The sequence below is a fragment of the Phyllostomus discolor genome, chromosome 6, assembly GCF_004126475.2.
Source record: "Phyllostomus discolor isolate MPI-MPIP mPhyDis1 chromosome 6, mPhyDis1.pri.v3, whole genome shotgun sequence".
Lineage (NCBI taxonomy): Eukaryota > Metazoa > Chordata > Mammalia > Chiroptera > Phyllostomidae > Phyllostomus > Phyllostomus discolor.
In genome coordinates, this window is record NC_040908.2 from 16644793 (window position 1) to 16653977 (window position 9185).

Here is a 9185-nt window from a genome sequence, read left to right on the forward strand (position 1 = left end):
CAGTGCCCAGGAGATCATTCTTGCCTTCTACTGTCCTGGTTGCCTCTCCTTTCCCATTGTTCTGTCTCTCCACTTGTATCTCTGTTAGTCTCATCTTTTTTGTCTCTTTCTTAAATGTGGTTGTTTCTCTGTCCATCTTCTTCTGTTTCCTCTACACTTTTTTTCTCTTTATTTTTTATAGTTATAGTAGGAAAATTTTTTTACTTACTTAAATTCTCCTAAAATATATATATTTTTTAAAAAAACAGAATAGTTTTCTGAATTACAGCTTTTGGCAGTGAGTAAAGGTCACAGTAAAGAACAATAAGCCCCAACTCTCTGTGGTAGCTTTTATTTTTCCCTAAAGACAGTCCATTTTTCCTATAGACATTCATTTAGGGGAAATACATGTCAGGTTTCTTTTAAAGTAAAAACTCATACAATTCCCATAACTGCGGGTAAGAATTATAATGAGCAGCTCACATCAGCTTAAACACTCAAGGTCATCTCAAATCCTGAAGAGTCCCAGGTTTCTGGGACAAAGGAAAAATTTTTCTAGTAAATACTTGAACTAAAATCCAGGCAAATATGACCTAAGTCTTCATCTCCAGATTATTAACTCTTTCACACGGTGTAAGACTCTTATTCAAATCTAATTATGTAGCAACAAGACCTGAGAGTGTTTTGTGAAGGTCTGATTTAAAAATTCCTAAATAAACTCCATTTGCTCATTTTCTGTTCTACTATCTGTATTTTTCTTTGTTTCATCTGTCCTCTTTTCTTTCCACAAGATCCTGAGGACAATCTCTAAAAATACCATCAGCCCTATTGTTCGGCTGAAGGAAAATGTATCCCACCAGTCCTCGTGTCTGTGGATGTCTAGACGGTAAACCTGGTGAGTCAGATGGGCCCCCGCAGCAGCCAGGGCAGTGGAACAGAGCATGGTCTGACCAGCATTCACTCCCACCAGGCTCAGCACGCCCCGCATCACTGCACGGAAGCCACTAAGTCACTGCTTGGTGTTTTCACAAAACCTCAGTGCTGGGGACTTAATACCAACTGGAGCATCATCTCCCTTGTCCTGCTGGGCAAGGGATAGACAGTATCATATATTAGAGTCCACATAATTCTAGAAAAATAAAGAGGTAGTCAAACAGATGGATCACAAGAAGCCGTGACAGCATACCATCCAAGCAGTGCTCCCCAATTAAAAGTGAACTCCAAGGCTAATTGAGGCCAGTACATAATTCCTTTCATTAGGGGGTAGATAATGACAAGAAGTAGGGGTCTGCTCCAAGAGCTATCCTGTAGTAATTCAGACACAGGAGAACACCCAAGTGCCGGGGTCAGCTGTCCCTGGAGGAAAACGAAGACTGAAAAGTTGAAATGCCTCTAGCTGCTATGGGGTGATTTGCTGTTCTTGTCATCTTTTATCGGAGTCCCATCCCAGTGCCACATACCATTAATACGAAAACCCGCTCCACGCATCAGAACGGCTCCAGTGCCAGAGAGGAGCTAACGTGTACCGATCTGGAAAACAACCCAGGTCAGCTGCCAAACCAATGCTTCAGGTACATGGCAACTAAAGCATTCAGGTTCCAATGGGCTTATCCAATGGGCCTGTCCAATGACAGAAGGCAAAGGGCATGGTGCCAAGTCCAGGACTGCCTTGGCCTACGGGCTGAGTGGAACCCAGCGAGGCCCGGGAGCAGCCATGCGTGCATCGCAGCCCGAGGGCCCCATGCAAGCCCCAGGCTGCCCTAAGGCATGAAGTGTTCTCTCTCCTTTCATTGATCTGGATGTGAGACCAAAGAGGTTTTATTTTTTAATTAATTAATTTCTTTATTGAATAGTTTATTTTTGTTGTTAATTTTGAAAGTGTAAAAATATTTGTGTTTTATTAAAATTATTGTATTAAGTTTAAATAAAAGCATTTATTAAAAATTAGTACATGTCATTTGCATGGTCCTTCATCATTACTTTTACCTCTGTGAGTTAATGATCTCACTCCTAAACAAGCCCCCCTTCCTGCTTCAGGAAATTTCTGAAGTCTCCATTCTGGCCATGAAGGGAGAAAAAATATAATCAAGAACTGAGAGAAAACTAACACTGTTGAATACCAACTGTGTGTCAGGGACTGCTACAGGCCTCATCCCACTTAATTATCACAATAACCCTGGAAGACTGATATTATTTTTCTCACTTTACAAATAAGAACACTGAAGTTCAAAGACACGGAAATAAATAGCCTTGGGCCAGTAAATGGAGGGCTCCAACCCCACACCTAGGATTTATGCTACCCATTATTTGAAATAGACTCCTTTAGATTTTACTTTTCCATAAATCTAACCCTTGGTAGGAAAATAGATAAATAAATTGTGTTATAGTCACATAAAGGACTACAACACCATAATAAAAAAAAAAAAAGAAGAAGGAATACCAGGACACACACCAACACTGACAAAGCCCACAGAAGTCATGCTGAGTAAAAGAAGCCCGAACAGGTGACAGGATTCCATCTACATGAAGTTCAAAGCCTAGCAGCACTAACTGATAACATGGAGATCAGAAGGATGTTACCTTGGGTGGGGGAGATACAGACTAGAAAATGACAGGAGGGAACTTTCTGGGATGCTATAAATGCTGTGTGTCTTTATCCGGCAGTGATTATATGGATTCTGCACATGTGAATCCTCATCAAGCTGTACAGATTAATGCATTCAACACAATTGAGTATATCTGTCATCCCTCAGGGGTTTTTTTTAATCATTTTCTAATGTTAAAATGCAAGTTCTTATGTCCTGCTACCAGGGATTCATTTCCAGAAAAGTCTGGAATTGAGAAAATTGACTCCAGTGGAAAAAAACCTCACATTTTGAGAAACCTTGGGGAGGAGCCACATAACCCCCTTTCAGCACTACTGAGCTGTTAATGAACCCCAAGATCTGCCTCAAAGTCTGGGACCTCTATACTGCTGCTCCTAAAGCCAAGGGTTGGTTGAAACCATAGACTCCCGGCACTTTTTATGATGTTCTATATTCTTTTCTCTACTGCCTTATATATATATTTCTAAATAATCCAGGCTGGAGCATTGCACATAAGTTATCCCATGCAATGTTCATAGAGATCCCATGAAGTAGTCAAGACAAGCTTTGTATTACCTCCTTTAGGAACCAAGGCCCAGAGGCTCAACAAGATTAAGGGAGTTTCACAAGATTTCAAAGCAAATATCATAATAGAATCTAAGTCTTCTGTCTCCTAAGCTAGTGTCTTCTCTGCCACAGAACACTTACTTTAATGATCTGGGCTGAGAATGTGGAAAGGATCTGGAAAGTAGACCTGCCCATGCCTACCCTCATGAACTACATGTCAACGAAAACTGAATAAAAGATAAATAAGAGGAAAAGAAAACTATAGTCAATGGCTTAAATTTTCCTTTGGTTAGTTGCCCCCCTTTAGCCCTTTTCTTACTCCAGAGAACTCGGACTGCCTACCTCTGCATGCACCTGCTGTCCCTTAACCACAAGGTAAGGGTGGGGTGTATCTGCCCCGAGGGAGCTCTCCTTCCATCCAGTCTGAGCCCTTCCACTTTCTGGAATGCCTATGTTATATCACCAAGGGATTCTGATAGGATTCCCCTGGGGAAAGACCCAAGCTCAAAACAGCCCAGCTGGAAAGTCCATCACAAGATTTACTGAAGTAAAAAAAAAGTTGTTCTGAAAAATCTGGCTCACCAAACACGGTTCTGGCATAGCTCCTACCCCCTCACTCCCTCACTGCCAGGCCGAAACCTCCTTTTAACTTCTCCTTCACACGTTGGCCTGTGTGAAAGAGCCAGGTCATTAATGGATTAAGAAACACTGGCCACCTCCCAGACCAGAGGGCACACAGTGTCTAAGGAAGAAGGCATCCCTAGGGCTCCTTGACAGCTTTGTTCACAGCTCTCTCCACGTGACTCCTGGACACCTATGATCATTCTCACCGGCTCTCCCTACTCTGCATCTACTCCCAGGCAGAGATGATGTCCACGTGCTTCTTTGGGAGGCAATCACTCAGCTATGGCTCATTTAAAAAGCGCCACCTATAAAATGCTGTGTGGATGCTGTTTAACAGCTTCTCTCAGGTTGCGGCACCCTCCTGAGGCAGCCTCCCACTCAGATCCTTGAGCCAAGTGCTTCCATGTAATCTCAGAGGTTTAACTGCTCTTAATGGGCTCATGTCCATTAACCAGTTGGTACTTTCCATCACTCTTTCCTGCCTTCCACTTGACAATGAATGATGAGGCTAGGAATGTAAGAAAAGGACACAGCTCCAGCTAATTACAACCAAGGAGTCTCCAGAGGCCAGTGGCCCAGCACTTATCTGGGCTTAAACTACATAGGTCACCTTGGGGAGGATCCACCATCTGAAAACTACTCCTCTGTAGTCCTCTATCTTGTTCTTCCTCAGCATCAGATTTCATACTTTTATAAAGTTAAGGCTTGGTTTCTTTCTGTAGACGAAAAAAAACCGGACTGTGAATATGAGGATACAAATTGATGAAAATTAATGAAATACCACACCTGAATCCTTCTCATCCACAATTCTGGGAAAGACGGGCCTCCCATAGCAAGGACACAGAAACTTCCACTCTGGTCACTCTCCCCATTTCCACCAGAGCCCACCTCTCATCAGTTAGGAATTACAAGTTAGTCGCATGGGAAACCCACAGTCTCACAACTGCTGCCGCCGGGGTTGCCACAAATGGCCACAAATAAGGACTGCACAACTCCAGATGGCGCCATTCGAACAGACTAAAATTATGTGCAACGCTGGGGTGTCGCTCCTCCTAGGGAAAGTCATATGGTCCATATTAATGGAGTACTTTATTATGTGTATTTTATTGGGTGAAGTTTTTATACATATCATCTAATTTAACCTCTATGACAACATCTTGAGGCAAGAAACTATTCCCATTTTTTTTCTAATAATGAAACTGGGACTCAGATATTTTAAGAAACTTTTCTAAGTCATGGCTATGGAACACCAAATATTTGTTTCATGGCCTTGTAACAAAGATAAAATAAAGTTTTTCAGTTATTTACATGTCTTGGTTGTTTATAATCTGTACCGTGGGATGATTCCCTCAGTGGAAAAAGCCCTCATTTGAACAAAAGGAGACCTGTGGCCCTAGTCAGTACCTCGCACAGCATCTGGCATCTCATAACCTGTCGGGACATAAATTAAAAGTTTCCAGGTCTTCGACTTTCTACCTGTATAACTTGGAGAAAGTGTTATCAAACATCTAGATTTCAGTTACTCCATTTAAAAATAAAACAATGACTTGCACTGCCTACTGTAGGATTGGTAAAAATAATAAATGTGAAAATGCTTTATAAACTGTAAAGTCCCATAACAGGGCATTAATAATGGTCATAAAGGCAAAATGTCTTCTAGGAGTCAAGCTGGGCAAATTCCCATGAAATGAATTTATCAAGCAATAACCTGAAGAGTGGCAAGGGACTGCAACTTCTGCTGGTCCAATTCTCCCCCTCTTTTCCCTGCAGCTAGTCCCTCCTGACCTTCAGCAGATACGCTTCCTTATAAAGATTCATTTTTACTAATGGTAACGCTTTCCTCCCCCCATACGAACCCCTTACGAGTTTTCCTCCTTGTTCTTTCTGTACATCTGTGAAAGGATCAGTTGGATTTAGATGAACTTCTCCTTTCAAATAGCCATGTACACTCCCAGCACTGTGAAGGGTTTTCAGGTAGCCAGAGGGAGACCACCAAATCTAGAACTGAGCTCATCTTCTCCGGACGCAGGCACCTTCTGCCCTGCCCAAGGCCTTGGTGATGCGCACACCCACAGATGCAGCTTAATGCCTTGCTGAGCATGCCTCCCCACACTGGACATACAAACAACGCCCTAGAGAAACACTCTGTGTTTAATCTGGGGACAGAGGAGAATAAACCCAATAATTTCAAAATACCTTTTTCATTAACAACCTTCTTATAAACACTTCCTACCAGCTTCAAGACACATACGCAATTATTTCCTTTTTCCCCTGGAAATACCAATACTCAAAGGCTCTCAAGAGTTATATCCCAAGACGTCTAATCACTGTGTTGTATACCTGAAACTAATATAATACTGCACGTCAACTGTAATTGAAAATTTTAAAAAATAAAAATTAAGAAATGAAACAGAAAATAGACTTATATCCCAAAGGATCCTGATTCCTGACACTGCTCGCCATCCCAGCTCTCCTGCCCATTACGCCTTCTCAACATCTGAAAACATAGAACTGATTAATTATGAACTCCGTGGCTTGTCTGACCCACATCTCACCTTACTCTTTGCTCCCTTGGAATTCTATTCCCTAGTACGGGAGTATCCGTTTCAGAAAATAAGGTTTCCCTGATACCCAACCTGAAGTTTCCTTCTGAAAGTGTCTATTACTTCTATGGGCCACACTAAATAACCCCTCTCCTTCACTGCCACTCTCCCTCTTCAGAGATCTAGAGATTGTTACCTTACCTTCCTCTTCATCATCTCTTAGCCCAGCCATATATACTTAATTCTTTTCATCTTTCCTCACAAATCAGTCCCTTCACCTCTTAAATCAGCTCTCTGCTCTTCTCTGAACCAGTTCCATCTCTCCCAATTCACTCCCAACAACCGATACCCCTTCTGAGAGCTCCAATTTCCTCTATCTTCCTTCGCTCTCTTTGTCCTCTCCAGAAATGAAATGGGAAGGGACTGACAGATATATGAGGTCAAGAGTCAGGTGTATTAGATTGCACACATCTACTTTAAATTGCTCAGGCCTCTCCACAGCACACATAAAGTCCCCAGTCATATATCCCCTTTCCTGGAGTGGGAAGAAGGGGAGTACTTACAGGGAAATAGGCCCTCCTATCCCACTACAAGTCATCATCCTCTAGGCCGCTGCCTAGAGGATGGCAGATGCGAGATGTTAAAACATCTACAAATCAGGCTACAGAGTGCAGCTGTGAGCCATGTGGTAGCCTCCAGGCAGACTGGTTTCTGAGGTCTGGGCTGATGGTGCACTACCATCGGCACAGTCCCAGCAATTGTCTCCCTACCTCTTCTCCACGAATGGATGCTCTGGGGACCGGCCTCTGACTTTGAAGAACTGATCCCATTTGTGAGTTCAAAGCAATCCACATAGAAAAAACATTAGCATGCCATGTGTTATAGGGCATCTCAGAAATCCTTTTGTCCCCTCAGACAACCCAAACCACAATCAATACGGAGATACTGCTTTGTCCTGACAGGGTATTCTTCCATTGTTATCCCATCCCTAGTCATGATCTCACTTAGATTTAGGAAGCTATTTTCAGTCACACAAATGGGCTACTCTAGGCCCCTTACCACGCAGGGTGGCAGAACACCCATCCTCTCCTCTTCCCTCCCCACAGATAACCTCATCACTGTGCCCCTCAAATCCAGACCACCAGTCATTTGAGTAGAAGCAGGAAGATATAAACTGAGTTGTGCCCACTTTCCCTTTTATACTCAAAGATTCTACGTCACAGAGGAGTTAAATGCCTTTTCTATAAATCACAGCCTATATAAAATGAATAAACTCATTTCCTGAAACATGACAAATAGTAAAATCAATCCAAGCGTGAAAACCTAAACTTAAATTTTCATACAGGAAAATGAATGAGACCACAATGACATATGTTGCTCCAAACGTGAAACATGATACAGCAGGATGTGCCCACTCCCTCCATGGAGAGGTCTTGCGTGGAGACTGTATCTGAATGAGGCTGGGGAGGCGGTGGTAAGAGGCTCGTCCTGCATGGCCAGCTGCCTAACTGAAGACAGCATATGCTTCGGAGCAGGAGAGTGCAGCCTGTTCCAAGTGTGATCACCACAAGGCCCAGAGTGCTTTTCAATAAGCTGTCTGTCTCCCTGGAGGTCATGGGGAACTCATCCAGTTATACTTAGTGTCTTATTTCGTTCTATCAATTATCATTTGATCCCAATCCTGCTGAAAAATGCTTGGCCAAAATTTCTAGCTTTTTCAATGGCAGAATCCTGGCTCTTTCTGAAACCGGGATTGCTAGATGTGTCAAATGATGCATAAGGGCTTGGTCTAGCTGCCAAATAGACTGTGCTGCTGAGGGAGGACTTGGGATGCTCACAGTGCTTCCCTGCTCTCAGTCTCAGAGCAGTTCTCAAAGCTACATGAAACTCCCCCACTTCGCGGCTTCATCTCTTATCTGAGGCTCAACTAGAATATATTCTTCAAACGCATTAAGCATGTGGCTCTTCAGAGACACCCTCTAATAACTTCATGCAACTTGCCTGTTATAAACAGGCAAGTTCAGGGCTGCAGAAAGAACCCCTTTTGCCTGTTGCCAATATCTAACAATAGCTGATCTAGACTGCTAGGGCCTATGGTCATTCAGAAGAGATGATGGGAAAGCTCTAGAGAGGCTCACAGACATGAAAATGGCGGGGGGGGGGGGGGGGATCCACATTCCCAGAGAAGTCATTTTTGTATCTATTACAAAAACATTAGGCACTAAAAGAGAATGCTGTATGTATAAACCACAGAAGCCACGATTACATTAAAACACAGCTGTTCTTTACAAAAGTATTTGTGGTGAGACAACAGTATTGGTCTCCTATCTCAGTTCACAGAAGGCAGACCCTGCCTTTTACTACGCATTAATATATATTCCAGCATGGAGCACTAAGGGGCCATTTTAGATGTCAGTGCCACTGATGTTAATGCTAAAATATGCATCCAGACTCTGTTTCTGCTTGGGGACCACATACCAGTATGTTTACCGTGTGATGGCTTAGGAGCCTCAGCTTCTGAATATCCCTGCTGCATGAGAGTACTGGGTATATGTGGGAGCATGCATGTGTGTTGGGACCAGCATGGGAGATACTTGTAGCTCTATAGTGGGGTTTTTTTCATGCTTTCCATCCAATTAATACTAGACATTAGTAATCAGTGGAGCATAAGAATTTCATTTATTTCTGAAGATAAGAATAACATAAAAGACGCTGGGTTTGCTCAAAGGAATTAGTGTAGGCTTTTAAAAGGCATGGTTTCTTTTCTGTGCTTTCTCATTCATTTACATTGTATATTTCATTCACGAGTCTTTCCCCAGTGGCCTTACAAGAGAAATAGCCTTTCGAAACCACCTGGTTATCCAGTCAAGGGACACTATGGGAAGAG

At 42.8% G+C, this 9185-nt stretch overlaps 1 pseudogene; it reads right to left on the reverse strand.

Moving 5' to 3' along the window:
- Positions 1 to 255: 255 nt before the first annotated feature.
- On the reverse strand, positions 256 to 1627 carry LOC114500884 (annotated as a pseudogene).
- Between the last annotated feature and the right edge of the window lie 7558 nt (positions 1628 to 9185).